The sequence below is a fragment of the Apteryx mantelli genome, chromosome 10 (assembly GCF_036417845.1).
Source record: "Apteryx mantelli isolate bAptMan1 chromosome 10, bAptMan1.hap1, whole genome shotgun sequence".
Lineage (NCBI taxonomy): Eukaryota > Metazoa > Chordata > Aves > Apterygiformes > Apterygidae > Apteryx > Apteryx mantelli.
The window spans coordinates 10,578,118-10,597,144 of NC_089987.1; positions in this window are offsets into that span (position 1 = coordinate 10,578,118).

Consider the following 19,027-nt stretch of genomic DNA (forward strand, 5'->3'; position numbering starts at 1 on the left):
TGCAAAGACTATTTGCTCTTTATTACATGTTGCTGAAGTGACATGACTAGTTTTCTAATCAGTTTGAATTTGGGAGTCATTTCAATCTCCCTGACTTCAATTTTCCAAATGTTTCTTCTGCATTGACTCTTCCATGGGCAGTGCTATTTATTCAGAAAAATGCTTATGAACTTGAGCTGGGAAAAACTATTCTCAAAAATACATTGTTATAATACAACATATAATTAAATTATCATTGTCTTCTGTATTTTCTCAGTATGTAAAGCATCCTAAGTTAGGTTTGACTCTTATTTATGTTAATTTTTTCCGCCTACTTCCTAAGATAGGAAATAATATTTTTAATTTGAATAATAAAAATTCTTAAAAGCAAAATTCTAGAAAACAATTTTGATTTTTTTTGTGTTTTTCCAGGTACAATTTCAATATGCAGAAACAAGAAAATTTCCTGAATTCAAATCACATGCTGGACAGAAGTATGTTGTTGCTTATAGTGCTGAGAGCATCTAGCCTGAGGGTTAACTATTAATTATGCTATATAGCATAAATATGCTAGGGTATAGTTGTAGTGTATGCCACACCCTAAATATGCTAATAAATCTCAGAGCATGGAAGCGTATGTCATTATCAGACAGCTGTTTCTACCACATATACTCCAGAAGAGACCAGTAAGCAACGTCAGCCATGCTTCAGTCATTTGAGTCCATCCCTCTGATTCCACAGCAGTTCCTACTTTTGCTGCTGCAGAGGTTCACAAATGCTACCATGAGCAAATGGTTGCTTAGTTTTCTCTTGGACAAATAAAATCAGTGAAATGTATCTATGCTGCCACGTTCTTCGTTCCAAAAGAGTTGTGACTATTTACGAACAATCCTGAGTAGAATTATTGCCCAAAAAATTGAATTGTCATATTATCAGCAAACACCTACAGCCCCAGAGGGACTGGAAACTTCTGCCAGGACTGAAACAGGATACAGTAAAATGAGTTGAAAATGAAGGAGTCCCTATGCTGTAAGAACAGGAGAAATCGTGATACCAAGTACTGAAAAGGAAAGGTAGGAGACAGATTTCAGAGGCTTTAGGTAGGGGACCAACAAAAGGAAAGTCATGGTCTGTGGATTTGTTTAGTTATTGAATAAATGTTATAATAGCTTCTATTTCATTGAAATCTTTTTGAAAAGAAATTAAATAGGTTATGCACCCTGATTATCTACCAGAACATATTGTCACATTTAGAAAGAAAACTACCTCTGGCCTTTGGCCAGTTGTAATAATCACAGTGCCCTAGAATCATACTTCGATTTTTGAGAACAGCAAAAAGACTCAAACATACACACACAAATACACCAGAGCCCTTATTTTCATGCACAAATGATGAACTTTGAAAGGTTATAATGATTGCTTTTGGTCTACTGTGCTATAAAAACCTGAGGGACCTTTGCTCAGTTTACGATGCACGCTCAGCGGATACAGTCAAGTCATTGGGTACTTATGTTTATGCAGTACATAAAGCTTCTTCCTTAAATGTATCCCAAATCAAATTCTCTTAACATAGTGCTTCTAAAATAAATATGATGTTGCTCTGAATGTAGAGAATTTATTTTTGTAGTCTCATTGGCACATAACGGACCAAGAGTTTATTATCCCAGACTCCAGTGCCCTCAGGGAATGCACCTTCCACACCGTTCTTAACCTTTTCTAGAAGAAATACAATTGTACTTGTAAAGCACAGCATTATGTGACAGCAGTGAATGAAACCATAATTCTGTTTACTAGATATTACTTACGCTATGGAAACAAGAGAATTGTGATTCCTAAAGGGACTATGAGGATCACAAACACACATTTACCTGCACATTTTTATTACATTCTCTTTTATTAGTCTTTATCAAATCAAAACCACAGATAAGAAAATAGGACAATGTTTTTATGTCTTCTTTCAATATTAAATTTTATGATTAGCTATTACAGTATGAGACACATGTTGATACAAACACACATGGTCATAGGGATATATATGGTATAGTCCAAACTACAGATAATAAGCTGCTATTCTCATGAAAAGTTTTACTAAAATAGCTTTTTTTTCTTCTTTTTTTAGTATATAGTGATTGCAAACAATCTGCCTTTGCCATTAAAAGTCATGATTACAGCCTTCTACTTCAACAACCCCACTGGTCTGGTGCTTTGGGGCAGAAGAATCAGATTTGGCTTAAAACTCCATAGGTGAAGAATATGGCTTACATCTGTGTATATTTGACAAAATTACACTAATTATAATATTTTTAATAGAGCTTGTTTATATCTTGAGTAAATCAATATTGACAGGAGCACACCATGCTGGGTACCAAATCCCTTAGCACCCGCAACGGTGGAGTACAGAGAGCAAGGAGACTGCGCAAAGAGAGGGGAGGCAAACTCACAGCACCAGCTGCAGGAAGGGAAAGCGTAGAGACACTAACGTACCGTAGCACATTAAAAAGGGTGGGTAAGCAAACCACCTCCCACGAACTGCAGACGGCGCTGGGATGTAAATGCTCCTCAGGGCTCACTCTAAAGCCTCAGCTTGCTAGGTACAGTTATTAAAGATGGAGATCATCCAACTAATAATGAGGTGTCCTGAGATTAACTACGAGCTGAATGACATGATACTCATTTTTTCAAGAGACAGAGGGGGCAAAGCTGGACACATGTCACCTCGCAGTGATCTGCTACATTCCTCTGGCTTACATTTTCACTGCAATTCCAACCTTTTGCTACACTGATATCTGGCAGTTTTTGCTGAAGGATTTATTTGTTGTATAATGAAGATGCATTTACTTCAACAGCAGATAATGTTCTGTTTTGCCATTTTATTATTAACTTGTCAAAAGGAAAGATACGATATTAATAAAATGACAAAATAACATGCTAATTGTTGAAATAAATGGGATGTATAATACATCAGGTAATGGTAATTAATTATATGGCTGACATACATAATGTCAGTTATTCATTACTGCTCTCAACACTCACAATTATCCATGCTTCCATATTTAAAAATATTGGTAATCATATAAATAGGCTTAATGAATTATAATAAGAATAGATTCTAACAGTAAAAAAAGTAAATAGTTCAGCTCTAGATCTAGAGAAGAGAATAGTCTTCTGGGAAGTAAATTATTTCAGTCTGATGAGCATAGATTAAGGTTAAGTCACATATTTCTCTGCCAGTTTACACAGTAGCATAATTTGTAGCATAGCAATTGGTGACGTTTTTATTTGAATTTCACTGAGGACTATTCATTTTACTATTTCCAAGGTTCATCACAGCTTCATCCTTTGCTTGATCTACTTCTTAACTTTCTCTGAAGCTTGTATGTTGAATATAAAAATGTGAGATACTCAGATATGCTATATGACACAATATGAAAGTTAAAAAACACTATGATTATAATAATATTTTACCATAAAATCCAGTTCAATCCTCCATGTCATTGCTCAGGCTTTACTCTTACTCATGAGATATAACATACTATGTAGAGCTTATTTTCTAGATTAACTATGGCAGCACAGTATAGTTAATTTTTAATTATATTACTGCAGCTGATATATGGATTGGTGTCTAATGAGCGATGTGTACTTTGTCTTCTTAAAGTATGCTTTTATTTCTTAATTTGCACAGAGATCTTAAAATTCTTTGTGCTAAACTCTTAGCAAAAAAGACCATTTTGCAATTCAAACAGATCCTATTCCTAAACCTCTGACTCAGGCAAAATTCCTGTCGGAGTACAAGACTGGAACCAAAAGCTCTATTTTTAAATGCTGCAAATATTACAGGACATAACAGATCAGAATCAAAGTCTAAGCAAAAGTTAGCACAGCGCAATAGAATAGCCCCTTGCTAGGAAGATAAAATAATTAGTGCCAAGGTATTTAAGACATCATAATTGCATACCTATAACATATGCCACAACAGTAATGATCTCGTCTGATAATTAAAAAGTAACAGCAACTTTATATTTTTCATTGCAATTGGCTTGATTGGGTGGGGGGGGGAGCAGGGAGATTATGAGCAAACTGCTCGTTAAAATCAGGCATTGTGCCTTTCCAAATATGTATGCAAATTTATGCACCAGAGAGCAAGATTGTGTGTCCAGTGCCAGATTTTCAGTTTTGGCATCTATGTCTTCACTGCTCCTGTTTGAAAAAAATCATGTATAAAATATTAAATTCTCTAAAAACATCATTTTAATTACTCTTGAAAGACTTATACAGCTATTAAATAATCCAGGGTTAACTGCAGGGCTACTGTTATAAAACCATTTAAACAGGCCAGGGTGATTTTATCAAATTTCACAGCTGTTCCTGCAGCAAATGCAGTTTCTCAGAACACAAGATTTCTAGTTAATCTGTAAACAGTAATTCTGGAGAAAATCTGCATCAAAGTAGAGATTGCTACAGAAGAATTGCCTGACTGGACTGAACCCACAGTCAGCCTAGTCCAGAAACCTGCCTCCGGGACTAGCCAGCACCAGATGTTCCCATGAAAAATAAATAAATACATATATACATATTACACAAGTGTAATCCGACCTACAAAAGGTCAGTCTGCTTAAATGCTAAGACATGGAGGCTTTATTTTTGTCCAATGCATTTTTGTTAGCATTGCACTGTGTGAAATTCTTCCTTTTCTTGTAATTCATGTAGAAATATCCAGTCGTACTTTGAACGTAAGTTTCTTGGCTCAGACGGTGACAGATTCCATAGTTTGATAGCATGGTTTGAAGATATATCCTCCTTTATTCATTTGAGATTTTCCATATTTCTATTCTATTGATCTTTCATTAGGAGGTAAGGAGAACAGAACTTCTCTGCATCTTTAACTATTATATATTCTCTTATCTTGCTCCCCTTATTCTTCATCGTCCTACTGTGAACAGTCTCAGTCACTTCAATTTCTCTCCATGTAAGAGACTGCTTCTATGTCTGAACTCTGTCTCGACACCCTTAGCTTCCAGGTGATGGAAGCCATACACATCCTAAGGCGATCCGTATCAAGAGAACAATATAGGTAGACCCATTTATCTTTGCTTTGGAACTAGAGTTTAGCTAAGCCACTGTGCAGCTGCAGATCAGATGCTGTTATTTATGCTGTCTTATGGGCTGCACCCAGAGGAGAGCGTGGATCTCCCAGCCAAATGGTGTGGAATTGGCTCATGTCCACAACCCTCTGGGGTGGTCTGACTGAACTAATTTTGCATAGTACTTGGCTCAGGTCTCCTCCAAGTCTAAGATGATGAGCTCAGTCCTGTATCCCTGAGATATAATAATAATAATAATCGTTTTATTTTTTTCAGCTCAGTGTACTCAAGATAAAGAAGACAGCTGGGCTAGAGCTCCCAAGAGCTTTGTTTTTCTAACATGCTGTCAGGGCGGTGTTACAGCACGGTAGAGCCAGGAATGAAGAAGTTTGGATGCAAGGCCTTCTGAAATACTTTACATGAATTATCCTGGTCAGAAGAAGTCAAAGCTTGTTCAGCTAATGCCCACAGAGCCCACTTGCCCAGAGCAGGACCCTGGATGCAAAAACGCTGTGGAAAGCGTGTGGGTTTCATCCTGAAGATTTGGCTCCTTCAGAAGGAAGCCTAGAGAATTAAAACTCACAAAGTGTAGATGATCACTCAGATAAAACAGGGAGCAAACAAATCCAGGTAGAGACAAACCTTAGGATACCTAATCCTTAACCTTAACTCCAGCCCCAAACCTAATTACATCTGGACAATCAATCTGTTGGTAATAAAAGAAAATAAAAAACAGCACCTTGTTAACATCAGTCACCTTTCTAAGCCTGCAGATCTAGCAGAGGTTAACAGTGAACTACAGAATACAGCAACAAATTGAGCTTTCAAAGTTTTTATACTTTCAAACACTAATTGCAATTCCCTACCTGACTTCAGCCCTACTGACACATGTCCTCTAACTGCGAAGGCCTTAGGGATCCAGCAATAAATGGGGGTCCTGATGCTACCTCAGAAATAGGTAATGCAAAGCCAAGCCTATTACTGGATTCTTCCGGTCCTCAAAATTAGGGAGAGAGCAGGTGTCAACAGTGAATTCTGCTTTATGTTTATGCTTTATCTTACAGCAGGGCTTTGTTCCCTGGCTAACAAAGTTCAAGATTAATGTTAGGAAAGCTCAGCCTTGAGGAAACTCTTGTGGGTACCGCTGGATTTCATCGGCTGCTGTGAGCTCTGAAGAAGACACGGGTTGAGAGTAGGTCATGCCTGACATCGTCTTTTCTTTTAGAGGTTTGTCCCTGGCTTACAGTCAAGTTCAGTAAAGAGGGTAAGGTTTTCAAACCTATGCTTTGAAGAGCCCCAAAATTAGCTTTAGGTAACAGTCAGGAATTAAGAGCTACGAACAGAACAGGGAGTTAACCAAACTGACAGTGCGGGCAGACTGTAGCATATCATGTATAAACTTCATATGTGATCGCAAAACAAAATTCCTACTAGCATATTTTAAAATGCTATTGCTAGCTCTGAAATCAAGTAGGGTGTCCAACAGTTGAGCTCCCCCATCTAAGTTTTCAGTTTGGAGAAGATGAAAATATAGTCTCCAATCAAAGAACTCTGCTTACAGCTATATATGAACTTTCTTGCGGAGTTAGAAAGAAATCTGGAATGCTCCACAGAGCATAAATTTTCCCCTTATATATGTGCTTCAGGAAATGAGGCTGCAATCATAGATGCTGTCTCACTTGGAGACAGTGAGAAAAATGGCAAACATTCTTTTTTTTTCCTTCATTTCTGCGACATAATAGGATTACCCTTCGTATTATGGCTGTGAAGCTGAAAAAAGCTTGTATTCCAAAGACTGTATGAGCCTCCTAACAAAAGTTCTGTATATACAAGCCACCCAGCGCATAAAAAGTCCTCTAGCTTGAGCATAGGTTAATCTCTTCCTCTCCTTATCTTCTTAGATCACGATGGTTCATTAGAATTCCCTTTGTTCCCATTTAACCTCAGCCAAATGTTTTTGGCCACACAAATTTGAAGTCTAGACCTAAAGCTCAGTCTAACTGGCATACACATTTGTGTTATCAAGCCTCTGATGTTGAGAAATCTTGCAGATAAGTTACACATATGTAAGATGGGAAGTAGTGTAGGACATGCTTCTGACTTCTGAAATGTGAAATCAGGCATTGATTTTTTTTTTATGTTGCTTGGGTTTTGTTGGTGACATCCCTATAGCTACTGCATAAACATACCCTTAGCAAATTTACAAACAAGCTCGACAGGTCAGCAATTAGATCAGTATCTGCACCTTGCTGGGCAACAAGGATTATAGATGAAGAAGCACAAATGAATATCCTTTGTTTTGCCTGAACTGTACCCAGAAACGTACTGCACATCTCCTGATCACTTATGGACAAACCATCTAACCAAAAGGACCACTGATGAACACAGTAATTGCTTGGGTAATTATGATTCTAGTTACCCAGACCTCACCCATGTTCTGCTAAGCCTCTGCCTTTTCAGACAAGCTGCTGTCTTGTCTCCCATGAACCTGAAGGGGTTATGTCTGAACTCCTAAGTGGCGATTACAGTAGATATGATGTCAAAACCTTCTGTCAAATTACTGAATAAACTGAATGCTTCAGATTCCTGAGCTGTCAGTGTTTTACTCTGCTTGCTCCAAACTGTTGAACATTTCTTCTAGTCATGCATGATAATGCCAAAAGCCATTTGACAAAGAATACATTTTGAACAAAGGCTAAACAACATAACTGCGTTTACTTTACAGATGGCAGTCAGAACTCAGCAGATGGTGAAAGAAATCCCACAGGATGCTCTTCTCCTCTCCCTCTCTCTCTTTCTTTCCCCCCTCTTATATATATATGTGTGTGCACACAAAACAGCAAAGTAAGTGTCCTGATGAAATACTCAAAAAGCTTCCACAGAAGTCTCTATCCTTTGAGCAATACCTCTCTGCCCATTTTCAGAGCACAAAAGATGCAGTCAGTGGTTAGGTAACAGAGAGGGAATCAGGAAGTACATATCTATTTGTGGGTTTGCTACTAACTTGTGATATATCTTTGCACAGGCATTTCTCCTTTGTTCCTTTTTCTTCCCTTTCCACACTCCGTCCTCTCTCTGTTTATTCTAAGATCCTGAGGGAGGAGACTGTTTCTGCCTCTGACTGTTAAGCCTTAAAACAGCTTGTACCGTGCTGATGCACTTCAATCTCACTTCTGTTTCATAGGAAGCATTAGAGAGGCAGCACTCTCCATAGTATTTCCTACATTTCACAGAAGTGAATATACAGCTCTCCATGAAATGGAGGTCTGCCTGACAGAGGGAAAAATCTGGGAAAAATCCTCCTTTTGCATCAGGTCCTTTAAAAAGTCAGGGGACAAATTAATCTGGCCAAGAGCCACACTAACAGGCACTATTGTCTCCAGTTCCATAGAGATATTGGTCTGGTTCCACATAGATATGTATCATTTTGCATTTGCATCTACAGATTTGTTAATATATTACATCTATGTGTATTTCTAATTCAAACACATCCCGAAACACTGCATATGAACTCTTCATAGTTAAAAAAATAATCCCACCCACTGCAGAAATGTCCTGCATGTAGAAAGCACCAGCAGCTCACTGGTACCTAGCAGCACTAGGCACCAGTTTGGAGCACAGGGGGATGAGCTCCATGCTCACTGGAAACTGCAGGAGGAATTTACGGTAGGCAGCAGGTATTTACCAAAACTGAACCCTGGCCTGGATTTTTCAGCTAGCCTTCTCTTCCTGAAAGAAACCCCCTAGCACTTTGAATGCACACAAATAATCGGAAAGTCTATTTTACCTGTAGTACAGAACAAAACTTCTAAAAAGCAGCATATCCTTGCATGTCACAGTATTTTTTAGTATTTACTCAAACATACCATGCACTGAACCACCAGCCACACTTTCCCTAACACCCTACATTCCCCGGCAGCTTCCCCTCCTGGAACAAACTGACTCATTTGAACTTACCATCATCAGGATATTGCAGCTCCATGTTTGCTCTACAAAAGACCCCCGACAGCACTCATCTGTAAATGACTGCACTGCCTCCAAAAATACAAAGCATTCACATAAAATGACTGTCTCTCATTTACCTTCAGGGGGGTGTATTGCAGCCTGCTTTAATTGTTTCTGTCTGTCAGGCTGTTACAGACAGTTTCTCTGAGATATACCTGGGCTGGTCTCTGTAGGAGTGAGTTTTACATACATGTACAAACTGCTGTGCAAACTTTGGCTTCTGCAAACAGGAGCTCGATTCTTTGGGCTGGTGGATCCAGTGTGACACCAGACCACCACAGACATAACTGCTCAAACACACTAGAGAGCTAAGCGGCATGGGCCAATACTTTTAAAGATGCCAATAAAATCCTAAGTTGGTCACACAGCCTGAATGGACTACAGCAAGGGAGCAGGGTGCCCACTTTAGCTACTCTCAAACTAGTGAATGACTGAACAGATGGACTGCTTTGCTATAAACCTACTGTAGCCTTTTTAAATAAAGGAGTATCAGATATAGGCACAGAAAATTGTACACACAAAAGTGTACTCAGATATCTTGATGCTTTACAATTTTGGCAAGTTATGAACAGACATAGATAGAAATGTGATTTTTTCTCCCCAGTTTCATGGCAATCTGGTTGTTCACAGCAGAGATGACTTCAAGTAGAAGACATAGCTGCAGACTCTCAGTGACAGAAGTCACAGAAAAGGTCTAGTTTTTCTGTAATGTTTCTACCAATTCCAGGGAAGTTGCACATTTACAGAAGATAGATCTTATACTGCTACCTTCCTTTTCCCAGTGTCCTTAGAGTTCTTTTCCTCACAGAAAATTTCAGCCCCTGTAATCCACCCTTGGACTCAGGAAGAGCGCAGTGAGGCAAGGATTAAGAAAACACCCAGCAACTTGCAGCTAGACACAGAATACGCACACCAGCCACCAACTCCCATATGAAAACTTCCTCAATCACGTTGCTTCATATAAAGAGCAGAAATAAGAGAGGTTAAATTCTGATAATCATTTTTTGCTTTGTATAGCTAAGGGAAAAACAGGGAATTATCAAGTTGTTTATCAAGAACATCTGACTCGCAAATGTTTAGAGTCCTATTGCTATTAGCAAGCTGGTGTTAGTCTGGCTCACCTAAATAGTAAGTATAATGCATGGATATTAAAAGCGGCATATAACTTTACTAAATCTTTATTTTGTGTTTGAAATGTAATATATGAGATCTTTCTCCATGCACTGCCTTATTTGGCTGATAAATTAATGCATATCTTTCCTATTTTTTAAGTTGAAAAGTGGACAGATTTACCAAAATGTCTATGCTACCATTGTCATTTTTGCTACTATTTCAGTTTCTAAAGTTGTTTTTTTCACCAGGAAAACAAAAGAATTTACCAAGCAACCATTAAAATAATTAGAAGCTATTTAGGACTGTGCACATTAAAATATTTTAAGTGGCAATTACAAAATAACACAGTTATACTTCTAAAGTTTAGACCAACAGTTATTTGAAGGTAAGTATCCAAGAGAAACTCTGCATGGTGTATGGTTACATGAAAACCTGCTATAATCTAATCATGGCATATTCCTCAATAAGGTTTCTGCTTTTTTCTGTTTAGTTACTAAATAAATCTAAACTTTACCAGAAATTCCTCTGTCATGCCCCAGAAGAAAGCCTGCATGTATTTATACGAAACGGAGCACCAAATGTCACAGGCGGGGAACCCACGCCAGGCCTTCACTCCATCGACCTCCCCAACTCAGAAAAGTGCTTGCAATGAGCAGGCGCGCGGTCCCACGCTCCCAGAGGAACTGGAGCGTGAAGGCTGCTCTGCAGCGTAGCAGCTCGAGAAACGGCAGTGCGGCAGCACGAGCGCACAGAGCAAGGCAGCTCCAAGGTGGGAGCCTGCACACCCTTGCGAAACGCAAGAGGGTCTCTCCTGAAATTGCTGGTTACTGCCTGGCAAAGAATATATAGAAACGGCCTGGCTTTGGCTCTGAGCTTTTCCTCCCTCACCGTTTCAGCTCAGTGGCGCTCAGATTTACAACTGTGCTAGCTTCCAGCAGCAAAACTAGACAGGCTGGCTATTACTTCCCAGTCAAAGACCTGCACCAGTTATCAAAATTTAGCCAAGTGGATGAATTTTTTTAAAGTGAGAGATGGGTATCAGCTGTGATTCTTGACTGGTCGGTCTGGCAGTTTCATGTCAAACGGTACATTTAAAGAAATTGTAATAGAGACACCTAAACTTCCCAGTTACTCTGTGGTCTGTGGACATGATGGACCAGAGCTGCTCCTTGGAATGGAAACTCAGGCTCCACGAGCCCAGTGGACAGGAAGAGGCTGTTTTCTTGGTTTTCTGAGTGCCCTCTCTCCCCCTTCTCCCCGTCAGCTCCAGGCAGTGGGAAACGGAGCCAGGATGGGGGAGACACTGTGGGGGCAAAAGTGGGGGGGAAGAAGGAGGCAAGAGAGCGTGAGGAGGAGGCAAGACAGCAGCTGGAGGCTGGATGTACCGCAGACTCTCATTGCTGAGCAGACAGGAATCAAGAGACAAAAGCAAAGTAGGATTGGAGTCACCAGTGGAAATGGAAGAAACAAGCAGCAAATATTATTTAATTAAAGATCGCACTGTTTGCACGTAGGCGGGCTCCCACCTCAGACTGTGGAGGAAGCCACATTTCTGGTATTTCCTGTGACTGGAGGGTGGGACCGTGACCTCTGTCAGGCTTCGTGCTCGGATAGCTGTGGATGCGGGTGTGTGCTACAGACCAAAAGCTCTCCGACAGCGTGCGGAACGTGAAACTACTCAGAGCTCAGATCCCGGGGATTTATTTGGGCTCATTTCTAGTTAAAGCACTCTGAGCTGAGCTCATGCAATTCCATGGAATAAGGGCAGTTTCAACATCAAACCACCGCAGTATTAGTAATCATATCTCCATCTTTCTGTCAGGAGCTTCTTATTTTTCCTGCATCAAAGGAAATAACCGGAGCTGATCCTGGATGCCTCTGAGTCTGGCGAACAAGACAAAGCACTTCTGTAAATTGTCTCAATTTACACTAAACCCCATTTTAAAATATCTATGATGGCTTGAACTCAGGAAGAATTTTACCCAAATAAGAGGCTCATATCTCAGAAAAGATCTTACAGTACTCTACATTAATTAAAGATAGGTTGATATCATTACAGAAATAGACATTGTTATCTTTTCTCTTAATGTTATCGAGGTTGCTTTTATGCCTACAGATGAATGCTTCCAGACAAAGCTATTTTTGAAAACCTCCCATTGTGTTTGAAAGCAGCTGCTAAATGGAATTACGGAGTTTCACAGGGAAGCATATTTTAGGGCCTGATCCACAGCTCACTGAAGTCAAAGAGAAGGCATGTAAAACCATACTTACCGCTCTCGACTCTAGAGAGTTAATTTTTGTTGCAAGTACATGTATAATATTAAATATCTAGTGAGCTTTTTCATTTTACTGGCTGTTAAGTAAACGTTCAAAGGTGATACTTTCAAGAGTAAGACCGGTTATGCTTTATAATAAAACCATTACTGGGGCAAAGGAGGAAAAAAAAAATGCTGGAAAGGTTTCAGTTGCTGCCAGAATTGCAACCTGCACAGTGCTGAACACACTGAACTCAGGGGGCATTTTCTCCTACAGGACCAAACTCGAGCAATGGATTTCTTCAAGTATAACTTGACTTCAGTCAGTTCCAGTATCTGAAGATGTAATCTAACAGTGTATTTTCAAATGAGAAGTTTATAGATAATAACAATGATCACCTAATATTATGGGGGAAAACATCAGCAAAGGAGCGTTTAAAGCAGGTGAAAGGCAGGTTTTGTGGCAGTGGCTTAGCTGAGCTCCTGTTAAAATTATTTTTATTATTTGAAACCTAATACGTAGTCAATCACAATATATGCAGCAGGATCCTGATTCATACACGTGCGTGCACTGTAGCACATACTCTGTTGAGGGGCATATATGGGGAAAGTGAAAAGGATTTATGCAGTTGCCATTGTGAAACATCAGAATAGAGCAACGAATCTTCCCTAAAACAGGGAGTTCAATATCATCGATAGATGAAATTATTGAAAAAAGGCCAGTGGTGAAAACCAGATGGTGTTTACATTGAACTTCATATATTTACAAATTATTTTAGTTTTATTTTATTTCTTTTCAGTTCTTCCATAACAAAGCTTAAACTCCGTAAGTCCATAACCGTATACTTGATTGTAAGTACTCAGCAGTGAATGAATTTCTACATATTTCTTCAATCAATTAAGGAAAATTTAGGGCTATTGTTTGAATTGTTATATAAGTGTTCTAAAGCAGTAACAATTGATTAAGCCAGTTTCTCTCTCCAAATTCAAGAATTGCATTTCCCTCTATAGTTCAGGGAGACTGTTAGGTGATGCCTAACAGATCTTTTCTTTTTTTCTCCTCCTTCAGTGTAAAGCAGTGCAGCTACCATATAACTTTCTACTTACAGGGCCTAAGGGAAATGCAAAGGAAGAAGCATGACTCAATTTCCAGATTTAAATTCTGAATATCCTTTTGTTCAGCAAATTCCAATCACAGGCTTGAGTTAGCTCATGCCAACTGAGGTTCACAAATAGGCTGGGAAAAAATTTTCACAGCCAGAGGAGTCTTATCCTGGGAGAAATGTTACCACGGTTGCTACAGCATGTCCCTGGCTCCAAGTGATCCTTTGCCCCAGAAGGCCCTGAGAGCAAAAGCCCCCGTACAAGGGGTTAACGGGGCCTGTGCGGAAAACTTCACCTGGCAGAGAGGAGTCCCTGCCGGGGACCGTGCTGCACACAGATGCCAACCCGGCTCGGGACAACACGAGCTACTTTAAATCCAAAACACAAAATTCTCCCCTGCTTTATTTCCAGAAATGCCTGGCCGGCATCTGTTAACACCTTTCCAAAGCATTCTGCCTAAGATGCACTGAAGGTTTCCAAATAGCACAAGTTTGGTAAAACACTAAACAACAAGCAACACACTTTAGGGGAAGTGTCAGACAACGACAGCGCAAGTGCTCAGTCTCAGCTGAATTCTGGTGCACTCGCTGCCGGCCGAGAAAGAAACCGAGGCTAACACTTAAACTGCAAGGAGAAAACCAGCTGAAATACCTCGCCTCTTACCTTTCATTCTGGAATAAGGGACAGATCTTTAAGGTACTTACGTGCTTTGCGAAGCGGCTAGGTGTTGACCGGTATTAGGATCAGAGGCATTTTCAATAGTGTGGGGACACCTAACTCCCAGGAGGAAACACCTAAGCACTTCTGAAATTCCCAAAAGACATCTATTTGCACCTCTAGCCAAAAAACCCTGCTGGCTTTTATGGATTTCATCAGCATATGAAAAAAGAAAAGTGGACACAGGCAAGTGTAACAACTTGAATCCTTGATATCTCAAAAGAATACACAACAACAACATAACAACAGTTTGTGTGCTAACTTATGCTGCAAATAAAAGTGAGTGTGGAGTGCAACCCTGAGGCCTTTTTAGTGAGACAAAATTCAAAGACAGACTAGAAGGATACAGTAAAGTAGCTGAAAAAGACATAGATAATGCTTCAAAAGACCAGCCTAAAATGCATTCCTTACTTTTAGTCGTGTGAACGGTTTTGCATCCACAAAGACTCAGGGACAGAAATGACTCTGTGCACAGAGCCCAGGAGCTGACACTGTTCACCTACGGAGCTGGTGAGCTCTTGTGTGTGCTCTCAACCTCTCTTCTCAGATTTTTAAGAACTGCAAGAGTCAGAGAGGTTAAACCTATTTTTTAAAGCAGTAAGCTCTTCACAATCTCTTTGGAAATCAAAAGAAAATTGTTACCACTGTTATATTGTTTCTTAACCTTAAACCTTAAAAAGGGGGTAGGAGCAGTTCTGGCAATTTGGGGTTTGGTTTGTTGAAAGATTTTCTATCACTGTATCAGCAGTATCAATTTCAGAGCTACTCAGAGGGCCGGCACAGTTTTAATGGCCAGGAGCATCTCCTACCAGCATTCTCTCTTTTTTATTCCCTCTTTCCCTACCAGAACAGCTTCAGCAGCGCACCGCGCCTTCGCTCCAGTGTAAGCGTACTCGTGCCAACGGTGCAGACAGGTAGGAGCAGTGCTGCTAAGGAATGGGGGGACCTCTGTCTCCAGCACCACACTACCAGCAAAGTTTAGGAGATACATCTTTTCCTGTGCTCAGCCACTCCAAGGCATCTGCTCCTGAGAGCCCTTCAGCAGTGCTTGCTCCGGCAGATGTCAGAGCCTCAGCCGGGCAGGGAAAGGCTGCAGGACTGGAGAAAAGGCGCACTGTGGGCACTGCCCAGCTCCCCCCCTTCGGCCTGGGAAAATTCGGGGGGGGGGGGGGGGATCTCCCATCTCCCGTTCCCTCCCCGACCAGGCCCTGCGCCCTGAGCTGCGTTGCTATTTCAAAACTAAGAGCTTTGCCCCCATCCAGGTCAAGCAGCGGAAGGAGCTTGGCCAGAGTCCCACGGGACGCCCGCCTGCACCTCGGCACCCACGGCCCCCTCGCGCCTGCACCTCGGCACCAGGGAGCATCGGCGGCGCTCGCGGCGCGGGGGCACCTCGCAGACGCCCGCTCCCCCCCGGCGGCTGGCGACCGGCGACCGGCGGCCTTCGCCCAGCGGGGACTCGCAGGGCACAGACGCGGGAGCGGAGCGGGGAATTAGCTGGGATTAAAGGTTTCCGAGTGTCAAGAGCAATTTCCAGATATCATCATCGGTTGTCTTCCTCCTGCATGGCTTCACTGCAGCTTTCTGTGGTTGAAAAGTTTACTTACAGATTTTGAAAAGCTCAGCTGTAAAAAAGGCAAATGCCTCAGATACAATGATGCTGATTTTGTGACAACCGACTTCTGAGAATAGTATATTTATTCACTGAGTTTAACACAGCAGTCCCAGTTGTTGACTCTCCTCATGAAAATATTGATTCTAAGTTCCCAAGCTTATAATGTTTTGATCCACATTCTGGGCCTATTGATTTACCTTTGATACTTCCATCAAACTGTTGTTTATATCAACAGCAAATGCATCTGATCTCGCCAAAATAATTAGATTAATCACAGTAGGGTCTATAAAAGCCTTGTTTTGATTGATTATGTCTTTATGCTCTCCTGAGGAAAACAGGTAAATTTGAAAATGTAAAAAAGAGACAGTTGTTAGCCTTTTCCTTCTAGCATCTTTGAAATGTTTTTAGTCCCAGTTTTTCTTTTGTGATATAAGGCTTCTTCAAGATTGCAGGCTTGCAATGGGCTTAGTTATGATTTCCTCAGTGGCTGTGATTTTGCAACACATAATGATTTAGCCAATCTGAGCGGAACTATCATTACACAATTTATTGTTTGCCCAAGCATTATTTGTTATAGAGACCATTAGGCCTATGAGTCACATTTTAGAGAATTTTTGTTACAATTATTTTAAACTCCAAGGAAATTAGTCTCTTCCTTCCATAACATGTGGTCCAAGATTTCCATTTGTAAAGCAAATAAAAAGTATTAAGTGCAAAAGAGGTGGGGGAGTAGGTATTTTTCCTGAAATCGTGAATATTTTTCCCATGTAAAAAAAACAAGTAAAAACTCCAGGATTTTACTTTTAAGGGTAAAATCCTCCTTTCATTTGCACCATAGAAACATCACTGTTGCCAATGGGAAATCTGTGTGAGCACTGAGCCCAGCTGCAAAAAGAATGGTGGATACAATGCAATGGCACTGTTCAAAAATGCATTTTTTTATTTCATGAATGAATTGCTAAAAAAAAAAAAAAAAAGGCACTAAAAGTTTTTCCATTCTGGAAACAATGTACATTCTGGAAACTCTGTACAACAATGCTATTGTTCAGCCATTACTACAGTCGCTATTGAACTATGTCCAAATAGACTAAACCTTTTGTGCTGTACACCTTTTCCAGGGGCCTGGTACATTAATCAATATTTTTGATTACTCAATCCTATCATTATTCCATTTTTTGGAACAAACCATTAGGGTTATTACTTACACTGAGAAAGTTATTTATCTTCCAGCAGAACAAAAAGAGCTTGTACTGCCACTCAGAGAGCTGTTTAATGCACTGTGACACGCTGAACTTCACTCATCTTCGTGCTCTTTCCCTCCCCTCTGATGGTGTCATTGAATGATAGGATCAAACTTTGGGTTATGGAGCCACAGGAGGCTTCCCTGAAGATCAAGATGCTGCTGCTGCTGCTAAAGGTCACTTCTGGGAATGTATTTCTCAATTTGAGAGGGAGCTCAGCTACTGGAGGCAGTGCAGGGAAAACAAGGCTTGTCTGACGCTGAAAGTGAGCTAGGCCAAGGGCATATTGAAAATCAGGGAACAGGCACCAAAGAAAGGAATATAATTGAAGAGAAGGAGGGAGACACACACATACACACACACCCAAACACAGAGAAAGAGAGAGAGAGAGATTGTAAATGTGTAGAAGCATTGCTAATTTTTTGGGTTTGTTTTCCTTTTCATGCATGCATAATGAGGCATAATTAGCTCTCCCTGGGAAGTGAACTTTCATATTTCAGTCTGGAAACAAGAAAATCTTGGAACTGCTCTTATTCAGAAAAAGTAGAGTGATATTACGGGGCAGACCAGCACAGGACTGGACCAAGAGGAATCACTTTCTGTGCAAGACAGCACAGAAAAGCTGGACAAGGAAGCAGAAATGCTTAACAATTAATGTTTCTTGAGGGTAAACAGAGAACGGAGTGGGTGGCTTCTAGACATACCCTTTCCAGAGGAAAGCAGACCTGTATTTATGAAGCCAACAAGGCAGAACATCCTCCTGAAAGGGCCACCTTCTCCTACCTTGCTACTTACGGGAGTTCCTGATGATTTTTATTAGCTGAGAAACCAGTCTTTTTCCTTCACTCACAGCAAGAATTATCATACGGTCGTGCAAGAGGAAAACTCAGAAGCCGCAAGTGCAAGAGAGCGTGGGAGCCGCCATCTAACAGCTTGTCAGCTCTCATGCATATTCCGTGCTGGCTGCTGCGGCGTGCTCAGGATGACATCATACCCCGGGCTGCCGAGCATCTGACATCACACCTTCTGGAAGAACGTCTTCTGCCTCAAAATAGCACGCGAAAGCTCGAGCCAGAACGTACAGTACCTACTGGAAGTGTACAGCTCGCACAGATTGGACACATGTGGGACGCGGCACTGCTGAGGAGGAAAGAGGCCAGACGAGCACGCGCTGCCTCACGCGGAGCTTACGAGCTTCGAGTCAATCAAACTGCAAATCCTTCTGCAGCACCTGAATGCCAGGCAACGCAAAATTTTATTGCTGTTACGGAGGCAAGCATAAACATTCTACCTCCGCCCCTTTGAGAGGATTTTTTTGTTTCTCTTTTCCAGGGATTAATTTCTCCTCCTCTATACAATTAAGTGGGTAGTATTCTGCCTCCAGGTGCTTTAGGATTGACCCCTCAGCCATGTGTCTGAGGAACCTGGGCGCTCTCTTTAGTCTGTGTCCATTCACAGCATGACAGGGTCCTGACTTATGACAGAAGCTCTTTATACACGTCTAAATACTAATAGAATAGTACGGCACTTAATCTGAATTTGGAAAGGGCTCCATTGCACAAAATGCTAAAAATAAAGTTGTTTGTTTCTGTCCAAAATAGTGTTGCTTGTATATAGTTCAAGAAGTGGGGACAAATTTACAATCTATAGTTCTCTGAAATGAAGAGAGAAGGAAAATGGATTAATAGAACTTTTGCAGCTCTCTTGGATTCACATCTCCAGTATTTTAAAATTTTCTTCCCTGCAAGGTCTAAATTGGCAAGTTGAAAAATTCACATTACAGGTCAGAAGAAATCTCAAGAAAGATACATTGATTTTTATACAGGTGTAGGGGGGGGAAACGCCTTTTCTTACTCTGCAAACAAAATTAATCTTAAATATTTTATGGGATAAAAAAACCTCCAGACAGTTGAAAGTACA